The sequence below is a fragment of the Macaca nemestrina genome, chromosome 13, assembly GCF_043159975.1.
Source record: "Macaca nemestrina isolate mMacNem1 chromosome 13, mMacNem.hap1, whole genome shotgun sequence".
Classification (NCBI taxonomy): Eukaryota; Metazoa; Chordata; class Mammalia; order Primates; family Cercopithecidae; genus Macaca; species Macaca nemestrina.
This window is the reverse complement of record NC_092137.1, coordinates 65,113,839-65,127,026: the sequence shown is the minus strand read 5'-3', so window position 1 is coordinate 65,127,026 and position 13,188 is coordinate 65,113,839.

Sequence of the window (13,188 nt, the reverse complement as noted above, 5' to 3'; positions counted from 1 at the left end):
AGGGAGTGATTGTGGTGAGGAGAAAGAGAGAACTGCATTCGAGTGGATGGCAAACTTCATGTTTCCCCTCCATGAGTGATATTGTGAAGTGGAGAAGAAAAGGGTAGACAGATATGGAGATTAGCATGTATTTTTTTGTTTGTTTGTTTGTATGTTTTTGTTTTGTTCTGTTTTTAAGACAGGGTCTCACTCTGTTACCCAAGCTGGAGTGCAGTGGTGTAATCATGGCTCACTGCAGCCTTGACTTCCTGGGCCCAAATAATCTTCCCACCTCAGCCTCCCAAGTAGCTGGGACTACAGGTGTGTGCCACCATACTCGGCTAATTTTTTAATTTTTTAATAGAGATGAGGTCTCCCTATTTTGCCCAGGCTGGTCTTGAATTCCTGAGCTCAAGCGATCCTCCTGCCTCGGCCTCCCAAAGTGCTGAGATTACGGGCATGAGCCACTGCACCTGGCCAAAACTAGCACGTATTAAAACATATATTTGGCTTCAAGTGTAGGAAAGGATGAACATCCACACCTACAGAACTCTCTCAACCTGGATAGGCTTTTTTTTTTTAACTGCTCTTTGTGGAGTAGGGTTACCCCATAGGCAGTGTGCCCCAGCCCCATGTGTTCATGTGCATTGGCTTGAGGGCCTCTGGCAGGGTCTCTACTCCTTCTAAAACACCATCTCTCTGATGCCTGAAATTCCACTTTCAGAAATTATTCCTATAGGGTAAGTGTCGATCTCTCTTTTCCAGGATTTCTCTTATTTTTTCCAAAATGGTTCTTTTACTTATGTTTTAAATTTCCAAAGTGACATGGCCTTCTTATAGAAAAAGAAAGCATTAAAATATAACTGGAAGTTATATATTTCCTTTATTTCCTCCCAATTCTAGCTTAGACTCTGAGCATCCCTCAATACCCATTCTCGATTCTTTGTTTTGGTGGAGGGAGCCTGATTATATTCTGGGTGACAATGTGTCTTGCTAAAAAAAACCCCTTCATTTCTCAGACTTTCTTACAGCTAAGTGTGCACAACCTATGCGACTAGGTTCTAGCAATGAGATAAGTGCAAGTGTTCTGTGGGATTCCTAATAAGGCTGCTTCATGGGAGAATGACAGCAGGGAGTGGAGGAGCTTTTGTCTTTCTTTCCTCCTTCCAGCCTGCAACTCCATGTGATGTAACAACTGGAGCTACAGCAGCCATCTTGGATCATGAGGTGACCTTGAGGATAGAAGCTGCATACCAGACAGTGATCAAGGGGCCACTGTACCAGTCCTGGACTGCTCACCTCTTATATGAGAAAGAAAAAAATATACATATATATAAAAAATATAATATGTAAGTTATATATATTTATATATTATACTTAATATATTTATATATAATATATAAACTTATATATAATATATTATATATTATATTTTAATATAATAATTATTTTATTTAATTATGTAGTATATTTTATTTAATTATATAATTATATTTTAATATTATTTAATATTATATTATAATATATTATATATTACATATATATTTTATATATATCGAGAGAGAGAGAGATGGAGTTTCACTCTTGTCACCCAGGCTGGAATGCAGTGGCAGAGTCTCAGCACACTGCAACCTCCACCAGCCGGGTTCAAGCAATTCTCTGGCCTCAGCCTCCCAAGTAGCTGAGATTACAGGGGCCTGCCACCAAGCCTGGCTGATTTTTGTATTTTTGTATTTTTAGTAGAAATGGAGTTTCACCATGTTGGCCAGGCTTGTCTCAAACTCCTGACCTCAGGTGATCCACCCACCTCAGCCTCCCAAAGTGCTGGGATTACAGACATGAGCCACCATACCTGGCCAGAAGTTTTATTTTTAAGCTGCTATTGTTTTGAATATTCTGCCACATGCAGCTCAACAAATCCTGCATAATACACCAACCATCCTGGTCTTTAAGAGAAACTAACTGGCCCAGTAGTAGCAGCACCATGACTGACTGAGCCAACTCAGTTGACCAGATATGGTCAACTGACCTCAGTGGAATCATCTGTAGGCTACATGAAGCCAGATCCTGCCTCTCAGGAACTGGAGGCTACAGAAAGTCTAGCTAGTTGGTGCTGGACTTGAAAGCCACATTTTCGGGCAGCCATTTTATGAGACCATGTGCAAGCTGACAGCTGAGTGAAGAGAGCTGTGTGCTGAGAGAAAAGATTGAGGTGGATGCAGGCAGGAGAGATGAGAAACATGGAGCTCCAGAGAGTGAGGAAGAGTTGGAGGAGTAGCTGCCTGAGGACTTTCCATTTCGCTTGAGACCACACTGTACTATCTGCAATCAAGTTTCATGTGAATTCCAGTTTCCTGATAATAAGTCCTCCCTTTTTAAAAACTTACGCCATCTTAAGTTTCTGTCTCTTGCAATTAACAGATCCCTAAGATAACCTAACATACAGTCCTGTGATTTCCTTTTTCACTTTCTAGGTTGCCATTTAAGTAACGCACAAACCAATAATACTTTAGGATAAATTACTTTTGTCATCTTCCCAAGTGGAGGAAGTAAAGGAGGAGACAGACAGGTAATATGAGGTTCAGGTGAGAGGATGCCAAAGGCATGGGAAGTGGCTCTGGCAAGTCAGGAGCAGACCTGGCTGCCCTCACAGCACCTGAGCCCAACCCAGCATGTAGAACACTCTCCCTACTTTTGGGTTTGCAGAGGCTGGCTATAAAATTCCTGGAGAGGTTTGTTCCAGAGCACAGGGTTTAACACAGAAGATCAAGAATTAGCTGGAACTATGTTATCTTCAGAGCAGGATCTGTGGCCCATACTTGATTCTGCAAAAATTCAAGATGCTTATATTTTGCTCTAAGAGACTGCAGTTTCTTTATTCTGTTGCACCAAAAACTTGCCGCATCACACTTGAGTCATTTCTTCCTCTTTCTCATATCCCGGGCAATAAGCTGTTCACTAATAAGAATAAAAACTCAGCATTCTTAGTTACCTGCCTAAATGAGTAGCCCCTGAAAAAGCTTTCATCAGAAACACCTACACCCTCAAAGAGCTTCCAAAAGCAAGTGCCAAAGCTACTTTATTTACTTGAACTTATCTATACTGTTAAATAAAAATTGCAGGAGGCCTTTGTTTTGGACTAAGCTCCTGCACCAGGCCCCAAGAGACAAGACTAAAAATAGAGTCATGATGGCTGGGTGCGGTGGCTCACACCTGTAATCCCAGCACTTTGGGAGGCTGAGGCGGGCAGATCACCTGAGTTCAGGAGTTCAAGACCAGCCTGGCCAACATGGAGCAACCCCGTTTCTACTAACAATACAAAATTAGCCAGGCACGGTGGCCCATGTCTGTAATCCCAGCTACTCAGGAGGCTGAGGCAGGAGAATCACTTGAACCCAGGAGGTGGAGGTTGTGGTGAGCCGAGATTGTGTCATTGCACTCCAGCCTGGGCAACGAGAACAAAACTCCATCTCACAAAAAAAAAAAAAAAAAAAGTCACGCATGCCAAAGTTCCACTTCACCAAACTAAAACTAAGTTATCTGACCTTCTGAGAAACAAGGTAACAGCCAATTTCCCAAACAGGCCAGTTTCAATCTTCAATTGGCATGATACTGAAGTTTCCTCTGCCTTAATCCTTACACGCAAAAGGTAGCCCGAAGTAACGTGATATTCACTAATAGCGATTTTTCTACTCTTCCATCTCCCTGTCCCCGCCTTACAAGGCAAGTAACTTTGAAATGATCAATCTGCTTTTTGTTCTTTGTTTTTGCTTTCTTCAGCCTTTTCTGTCTGTAAAGCCAGCCTCTTCTCCTCAGTTCATTGGAACACTTATTCTATTTTATGGAATGAAGTGTTGCCCAATTCTAGAATTGCAACAAAGCTGGTTGAGATCTTTAAACTAAATTTGTTGTAATTTTGTCTTTTTGCAATACTCTTTCTCATACCACAGGATCTAAGGGGGGTCCTGATTTCATGTGTCATCAGTATCATCCTCCAAGCATGGCTGTATGCAGAGGGCTAGAAATATAACAATGGCTCACATGAATGGAACACTTACTGTGGGCAAGGCATTGTGCTAAGTGATTTACCTACATTAGTCTGTGAGAGGCACTACCGTGTTTCATTGAATCAATAATACCAACAATTGTGAGATACACCACTATGTACTAAGAAAGAAAAAGGAATCTATCAATTAACTGGAGCGTTCAGTACCAGTCAGGATATTCTAGACTGTGCTGTCAAAACACAGAACCCCAATCACAATGGCTGAAGAAGAAAGGTTTATGCTTCTGTTCCTTAAATGCCCACTGGCTTCAGCTCAGCTCCACATCCTCTTTCCTGTGGGACTGGGCCCACAAAACAGCCTCCATCTGGAACTTTGCTGGCTGCTGAGGTGGATGAAAAAGAGCATAATCTGAACGACAGTTGCCTTTGAAAACTGCAGCCCAGATGTGATAGATGTTGCTTGCTTCACACTCCATTGGCCAGAACAAGTCAGAAGGCCACACTGGCTCAGGAGGTGGGGTGTGGGCTTCTCTGGCAGGGCACCGTAGAGGTACTACAGTCGATCTAGGAGTGGGAATACACAACCTCCCACCCCCATGTCAACTGTAAGACATGGCCCAATTTCAGAGAGATTAAGATGCAGAAAGCTGCACATCCTAGAATTGATGAAATACAGAGTATCATCCCCAGTGCACAGGTGAGGAACGGAGGCTTAGGTGGGTCATAAAATGTGCTTGAGATCTTACAGCGGCAGAGATGGGGCTTCAACTCAGGTGTCACTAACTCCACTTTAAACCACCCAACTTCCCAGGTGTGGCCTAAATGAGTCCTTACCAAAATAGTAGGATCTGTCAGGTCCTGGGGAATTACTCTCTATTTCTTTCTTTTTTTTTTTTTTTTTTTTGAGATGGAGACCTGCTCTGTTGCCCAGGCTGGAGTGCAGTGGCGTGATCTCAGCTCACTGCAACCTCTGCTCCTCAGGTTCATGCAATTCTCCTTCCTCAGCCTCCCAAGTAGCTGGGATTGCAGGCGCCTGCCACCGTGCCCGGCTAATCTTTTTGTACTTTTAGTAGAGATGGGGTTTCTCCATGTTGGTCAGGTTGGTCTCGAACTCCTGACCTCAGGTGATCTGCCCGCCTCAGCCTCCCAAAGTGCTGGAATTACAGGCGTGAGCCACAGCACCTGGCCAGTAATTTTTTTTTAAACCTCTTTTATTCAAAGATGCATTGAGTCAGCACTGTGTTAGGTACAACACTGAAGGCTGACTCTAGTTCTTCTAAATAAAATGCCCCAGGTCAGCCAGGGGCCAGAAAGAAAGATCCACAGAGGTCAGTCATTAGCTGTGGAGCGAAACGAGTGTGCTCAGAGGGTAAGATACACGTGACCTCTTCCCATACTGGGCTGGCGCTGGTCATAAATTGTCCCATAAAGAGATGACTATTTACTCTAGTCAGAGGCCTGGTGGGTGCAGTTTGAGTGCCAAGAAGCAAGTGAGCTGGCCGTTGGAATGTGAGTGTGGGTGGGTGGGAGGGGGAAGTAGCCACCAGCTTCCACTGAGTCACAGAGGGCTGGGTGGGGAGGCAGCTGGGCTCCACCTTGGCGCAGCAGGAAGGAGAAGGGCAGGAAGAGCAGAGGCTGGGTGGGGTGGGGTGGGGTGGGGTGGGGCGGGGAGGGGAGGGGAGGAGGGCGGGCTCAAGGCGTAGCAGATTCAGGCTGCGAGCAGGCCTTTGGTATAAACACTGCCCAGGGAAAAGCACCCAGGATCCAGGTGGCCACCCAGAAGGCCCCTACTTGGGTGTAAATCGGGGTTGCCATGAGAACATCCAGAACCCCTGCTGCTGTTAGGTGTGAAATTCAGAAGCTGCTGGCTGGAGTATCAAATATAGGTCCTGAGAAGTAGAGATTTGGGGTCCTTTAATTGCCACTCCTCCCAGAGTGAGTGTCAACATATTAACGATATTAACATATTAACGATGGGGAGCACAGTGAGGTGGCTCACACCTGTAATCCCAAGCTACTTGGGAGCTGAGGTGGGAGGATGGCTTGAGGCCAGGAGTTCGAGGCTGCAGTGAGTTATGATCACACCATTTCTCTTCCAGCCTGGGTGACAGAGGGAGGCCTTGATTCTAAAATTTAAAATAAAATAAAATAAAATAAAGTAAAATAAAATGAAAAAGATGGGGAAGAATAAGAATAAGAGAAACCGAGGGTTAGAGGAAAGAAGAGAGAGTAGGAGTTGGAGGGGGACGTGGACAAACGTAAACATTAACTGAAGCCAGCTCCAGGATGGCATCCCTGGGTACCCATGGCATAGTCTGAGTGTGCAGTGCCAGCTCTGCTTTATATAATAAATGGAGAGGAAGTGTGCTGGAGGCCTGTGTGCATCCAGACACCGCCAGTGTGGGCTCCTGCTAAACCCAGAAGTCAGGAAGAAGCCCAAGCTCCCAGGGACCCCTGGAGAGCAGATTCCCCCAGGGCATTCTGCCCAGCTGGCTCCCAGCCTCCACACGCACCCCTGACCCTCAGACCCACCCTCCAGGGCTGTTATGTCCCTAGAGCCTGCCTCCCCTCCCCTCCCCTCCCCTCTCCTCTTTCTTAGATGGAGTCTCGCTCTTTTTGCCCAGGCTGGAGTGCAGTGGCACGATCTCGGCTCACTGCAACCTCCACCTCCCAGGTTCAAGCAGTCCTCCTGCCTCAGCCTCCTGAGTAGCTGGGATTACAGGCATCTACCATCACACCCGGCTAATTTTTGTGTTTTTCGTAGAGACAGGGTTTCACCATGTTGGCCAGGCTGTTCACAAACTTCTGATTTCAAGTGATTCACCCACCTCAGCCTCCCAAAGTGCTGGGATTACAGGCATGAGTCACCACGCCCAGCCCCTAGAGCCTTCTTTCACATCGTCTTTTTCACCCGGGCTGCCCTCTCTCCTCCACATCCTTCAAGGCCACCCTCCTGAATCACTTCAGCCACCGCTCAATAAGTGCAGTGTGCTCATTGCTCAGGGCTCCTCTGCCTACACAGGTGGGGACAGGACCGCCCTAGCTAAAAGGAAAAGGGAGGGACTATATTGTCTCATGTAACTGCTCTGAGGAAAGTGCCACACTGGAGCTGGCCTTGGGGAGCCCTGGCAGGCCAGTGACTTAAACTCCATCTGTCCGTCTGTCCCTGCCTGGCTTTCTTCAGCTTGGTTTTCTCTTTCTTTCTCTCAAGCTGGCTGCCCACTAAGGCCAGAATATGGCCTTGGGGCACTCCTAGTTCTCCCCTTACAACCTTGTAACCAGGGGAAGCCACTTTTCCTCTCCCGGCTGATGGTGTTAGAGGTAATATCTTAGCGAGGGACTCTGGCTCAGCCTGAACCACACTTGTACCCCAGGGGCCAGGGTGATAAAGTCTGAGTAGAATTTGGAGGGGGTGGTGCCGGGAAGACCAGAGCAGTCTGAGGCACACATTATGATGTCATATCATTTGCTAGTTGTTGCAGGTGTTGGTTAACTTCAGGGCTTCAATTACCCTTCTGAATGCCTCAAAAGAGGGGATTCTCTCCTATGCTTGTTTTGGTGCCCAGTAAGCAGGCCTTCAATAAATGTTTGCTGACTGGTTGATTAACCATTAGGCAAACAGGCCTGGCCAGGACCGCTAATCCCTCAAAATAAACATTTGTGAAGCTCAGAGTCGATCCCGAATCTTGGGGACCTTTCAGGCTCTTTGTAAATCTAGTATTATCCGGGGAACTGCAGACCTCTGGAGGCCGAACTGCCTTTAAGAATAAAAATGACCTTCCTCTCCTTCCCCTCTCACTCCTCCCAGGACAGAGAAGGCCAACTTTCGCAAGGAGGGTACCTTCTAAGGATCTTTGCTCATTTCCCTCCCCACCAGGGATCCCGACCTTAAAGGTTGGGATAAAAATTGCCTGCGATGGGGATGGAACAACAGCACTCGCTCAGCAGAGATGATACTAAACGTGCATCTTAGAAGACAGCCAATGGGTTATAGTACGTCATTTCACCTGTCCATTTGAGGGTGGTCATTTATGTGCCTTTCAGCTTTGTCATCTCTCTTGTTTCCCACTTGGACATCCCAGGGTTGCCCGGCAGCCCCTCTGTGTTTCAGAGCCAGCCTCCCTTCCCGTCCTTCCTCTGAACTTTTTCTCCTGAGAGCCAGTCTGCAGCTTCCAAAGCAGGGTGGTTATACTTACTCCTCAGTCTGTGGCATTTATTGATTAACCCACCAGTCAGCAAGTACTCAGTGAACATCCGTTGTTTGCATCAGTAATTGTGTTGGGAGCAGAGAGGACCCCTGAGAAGTGTGAAACAGGATCCGCTCTCAAGGAGCTGTGACTATACAGGGAGATCCCTGAAGAGAGATGATCCTGGGCTGGAAGGTCTTGAAGGTTCTCTGGGGCATTAATATAATGTGGTTATAGACTAAGCAATTGGGTTTGGGTCAGGGCCTGATGGATGGGTAGGATCTGGCTATCTATTAGAAAATGGGGTGGTGGGGAGATGGGGAGACATTCCAAGAACAGGGAAAGTCAAGGAGGTTTGAAAATACAAGGTGTGTTCTAGACTTGACCTGCTTGGCCAGAGCAGAGGAGTTTTATGAAGAAATGACAGAGGTTTACCTCAATATTGGTTAGAACTAATAATTTTGTAATGTATCCTATAGGCAGCAGAGACCAAGTGAACAATTTAAGCAGGTAAAAAACTAAAATTGAATAGTTTTTATGATAGTGTTCATATCCCAGTTGCTCAGTGTTGCCTCTGTGATGAACACTGTTTACACTCAGCAACCATTCCCGACTCCTTTCTAACAGAACTCCAATGTTGTTCAAGATCTACTCCTCCGCCATGCTGCCATGTGCCCTAAGAAAAGCTGGCCCCACCCCGTGGTGGCTCCTGCCTGTAATCCCAGCACTTTGGGAGGCTGAGGAGGCTGGATCACCTGAGGTCAGGAGTTCCAGCCCAGCTTGGCCAACATGGCAAAACCCCGTCTCTATTAAAAATACAAAAATTAGCCAGGTGTGGTGGCACATGCCTGTAATCCCAGCTACCAGGGAGGCTGAGGCAGGAGAATCGCTGGAACCTGGGAGGCAGAGGCTGCAGTGAGCAGACATCACGCCACTGCACTCCAGCCTGGGTGACAGAGTGAGGCTCCGTCTCAAAAAAAAAAAAAAAGGAACGCCAGTCCCACCCCAAGCTCCAAAGTGGGTCTGATTGGTCTATCTTGCCAATGACTGGTGCTAGAATGAGTATGTGACCCACTTCTAGCCCATGAGAGCTGATGGGAAGTCCACTAGGGGACTCCTGGAAAAAATGTCCTTGTTCCTAAGAGGAACTCAAGAAAGAGATGGTCTTTTCTCCCCCCGTCCCCTTTGACGTTAACCAGGCAAGATGATTTTTGTTTTTACTCTGGACATTGTCATATCTGGAGGTGGCCTTTTTGCCACTAGACTGAAGATAAAGTCACCAATTAAGGTAGCCGAGCAGAGAGATGAAAAGAACATGATTCTCTGATTATATTGTTGACCACTGAATCAACCACCCTGAAACCTACCCATTCTATTATGTGATATAATACGTTTCTGTATCATTTAAGCTAGTTGGAGTCAGGGTTTTCTGTTACTTGCAGTCCAAATCATCCTCATTGCTTTTCTCCTGTCTCTTGAAATCCTTTTTCCCCATTAAGTCCATTCTCCAGTGAACTCACTGGGAGCTCTAGTTCCATGGCCCTTCCTGTTTCTCCCGTTCTATTAACTATTTGCTGTCCTTACTGTCTTTCATGTCATAGCATCCTATAGCATAGTAGTTCACCTTCACTCCTCTCTTGCCAGCTCCCTGCAAAGCCTCAGTCCTCCCATCCCTCCAGCACATTCTCCCATGAAATCCCCAACCATGGACCAATCCAACTCTGCCTTTGCTGCTCCCATCCTAAGCTAGGGTAATAAACTGTTGTCCAGGTTTGTCTGGGACTGAGGGACTTCCTGGGATTCCAGCCTTTCACTGCTAAAATGGGGATTGTGCTGGGTAAACTGGGATTATGGGTGACCCTATCTTGTGCTGGTGAGGCTGCTGGGAAAAGCACCCAACAATGTGATCAGTGGCCATTATCAATGTGTGGCTCCAATCTCCACTGGAACACACCCCTATTTGGCAGTCCTATTGCCCAGTCCTGGTCACCCTGGCAACATTAGCCCCCTTCACCTCAGCGGTGGTTTTAAATCTTCACCAGGGGCTGGCTGGAGTGCAGTGATGTTTACAACTAATTGATCACTACCAGTTACTACTGATTCCTTTGTTCCTGCTCCACTCTCACTGCTTCACTTGACTAGCCTTTAAAAACATCTTCACCAGGGCTCTCAAACTGCCTACCCAGCGCCCACCCTACTCCTGTCACAGCTGACTAATAATTTCATGGAGAAAATATAATCTATTGGCCATGAACCCCTTCACCTTCCTGCATTCTCAGAACACATCTTCTCTCCTGTTTCTTGGAAGGCTTTCTCCATTCCAAAGCATCACCAGAAATCCAGACCCCCATCTCTTCCTCTACATCCATCTCTAGCTATCACCCTTTCCCCATCCCTTCACCAACAAGCTACCTGCAATATAAGCCTCATTTGCAGTCTGTTCCTAACTCTCCCTTCAACTCTGCCCCTATTTCTGCTCTTGCTGGGTTCTCCAAGGACCCATTAATGGACTCAAGCCATGGGCTGATTTCTCACTGTGGTCCTGCTGACCAACCCACCTCCTCGGAGCCTGCTCTCTTCCCTTGATATCACTCCCCTACTTCCCTTCCCATCTCTGCCTGCTTCTGCTCAGCTTTCTCTTAGGGCTTCTCTCCCTCTGCACTATAAATATTGGCATTTCCTCCCTCTCTCTTTCTAAACATATCTGGGAAGTTGTTAATCGATAACTATGGTTTCAACTATGATCAAATCTTTTTTCCCCCCTAAGTTACTTTTGTTGTACCATATTATCAAATCTTGACAACTCCTGAATTTGTAGCTCTAGCCAAGACTATTCTTCTATGCTTTGACCTGTATTTGCTGTAAAGACATCAGTGTGGTTGTTAAGATCCACGGTTTTGGAGTCAGACATATCTAGGTTTGAGTCCTGGCTCTGCCACTTATTAGCTGTGTGCCTTTGGTCAGCTGTCTTAGGTTCTCTGTGCTTCAGTTTCCCCACTTATAAACTGGAGATCATCATGTCCTTACCTTATGGAACTACCAAGAAGATTACATGAGATTATGTACAGTGCGTAGGCAGTGCCTGGCTCATAGTAACAATTAATGTAGGTGTGTTTATGGCATTCAGTTGCCTATTACTCATCTTTTTTTTCTTTAAGCTTGTATTTCCTAAACAGCCAGACACTAAACAATTTATATCATTTGAGTCTAAAAAACAAAAAAATATTTAAAAGCCATGAAGTAGGTGTCGTATTCTCTCTTTACAGGTGAAGAAACTGAAGCTGACAAAGCATCTGTGTAAGGTCTCACATCCTGGTGGTGGCCAAGCCTGGCTTTGGACAGACTGATGCCGAAGTCCTTCTCCGCCATGACAATGACCCCATCTCAAACAATATTCAAACCAAAATTCATGTTCCACACCTGTTCTTCTGCTTAAAATCTCATTTTGCTGGAAGGATGTTAGCAAAAACCAACCCTGCAGGGGAGAGAAGGGTGTAGACAGGAAGGTGGTGCTAGACTCTGCTTTCTCTACAGTCCTACTCCATTCAACCCATCACTGAGGCCGTTGCGGTCCTTCCCAAATATTCCCCTCCCCACAGACATCCTCTTCCCTCCATCCACTTGCCCTCTTTTAGTCCCACCAGATGTTTCTGTTGGGTTATTGCCACAGCCTCCTAACTGGTCTTTCTGCTGGAGACAGCACCTAGTAGGACATCAAGAAATAATCAAGCACCCCTGCTGACCCTAGCCTTGCTCCTAATCCACCCTTTGTTCTGCCGCTAACGTGTAGCTCTATGTTCATTTCATTCTCCTAAAGGCCTTCAAGCAGGGGTGTCCAATTTTTGGCTTCCCTGGGCCACACTGGAAGATAAATTGTCTTGGGCCACACATAAAATACACTAACATGAACGATAGTTGATGAGAAAAAAAATGCAAAAAAAAATCTCATAATGTTTTATGTTGGGCTGCATTCAAAGCGTCCTGGGCCACAGGCGGCCGGTGGGCGGTAGGTTGGACAAGCTGGCTTTAAAGGCTCCTCATTTCCCATAGGACACAACATAAAGGGGAGTTAAGCAAAAGAAAAGTCCAGTGTGAAAGGTTTTGGGGCCCCTTGAAACAAAGGGAATTCCCAAGGTTTGATCCTCTGCATCTGTGGCCTAAGGTGTAGGCAGGACTCATCCTCCAACAGCAGACGTTGGATTTAAGAACCTAGTAGACATGTTCGGGTCTAGTTTCTTTCAGCTGCTTCCCAGCACTCAGCCGCTTTTCTCCACTTCCCCAGTAGGGGTCAGTAGCGAGCAAAAGGTGTTGCCATAGGATGGTGCTAGTGACCTCGCTTCTGGACTGGGTATCCTCCAGTTCCCTGGGCAGATGTCCGAAGAAAACACTCTGGCCACACAATTGGTCTTTCATTAGCATCTTTTCTGGCAGTCTCAGGGAAAATTTAGGACTGAAATGACTGGAAAAGGAATTCTTTTTCCTCTTTCTTTGGCGCCTCCTGCTCCTGCTTCTGGGGCCAGGAGACTCCTGGGCGGGGTGGAGAGGGATTGGAACCAAAGTTCTGCGGGGAAGGCCCACTGTCGCCGAAGCTGTCCACCGCCGCCTCAGGCCCTCTGGAGAACTGTCATGGTAATCACTCCTTTGGCCTCTATCCTGGAGAGGCCCGCCCCCAGGGTGACTCACGCTTTTCCGGCCCAGCCTGAGCACCTCGGTAGGAGGCCCAGTGGGAAACCCCACTGGGCTCTGTCGGGTGTGCCCCTTGCGTGGCACGTGCCCTGGAAATTCCTGGGTGGTGCATGTGTAGCCCGAGCTGGACTGAGAGCTTCTCTTAGCCTTGTTTGAATGTTTCCGGGTCCACACACCAGGCTTAGAGTCACAGACACATGGAATGCTGGAGCAGGAAGAGAGGGCACGAAGAGCTCATTGCTTCTGCAGCCACGTGCTTCCTGGAAAACAGCACAACAAGGGGAAAGGGGTTTTCTCAGTTCATCACAGCAGCGGAGTTGCTCTGGGGCC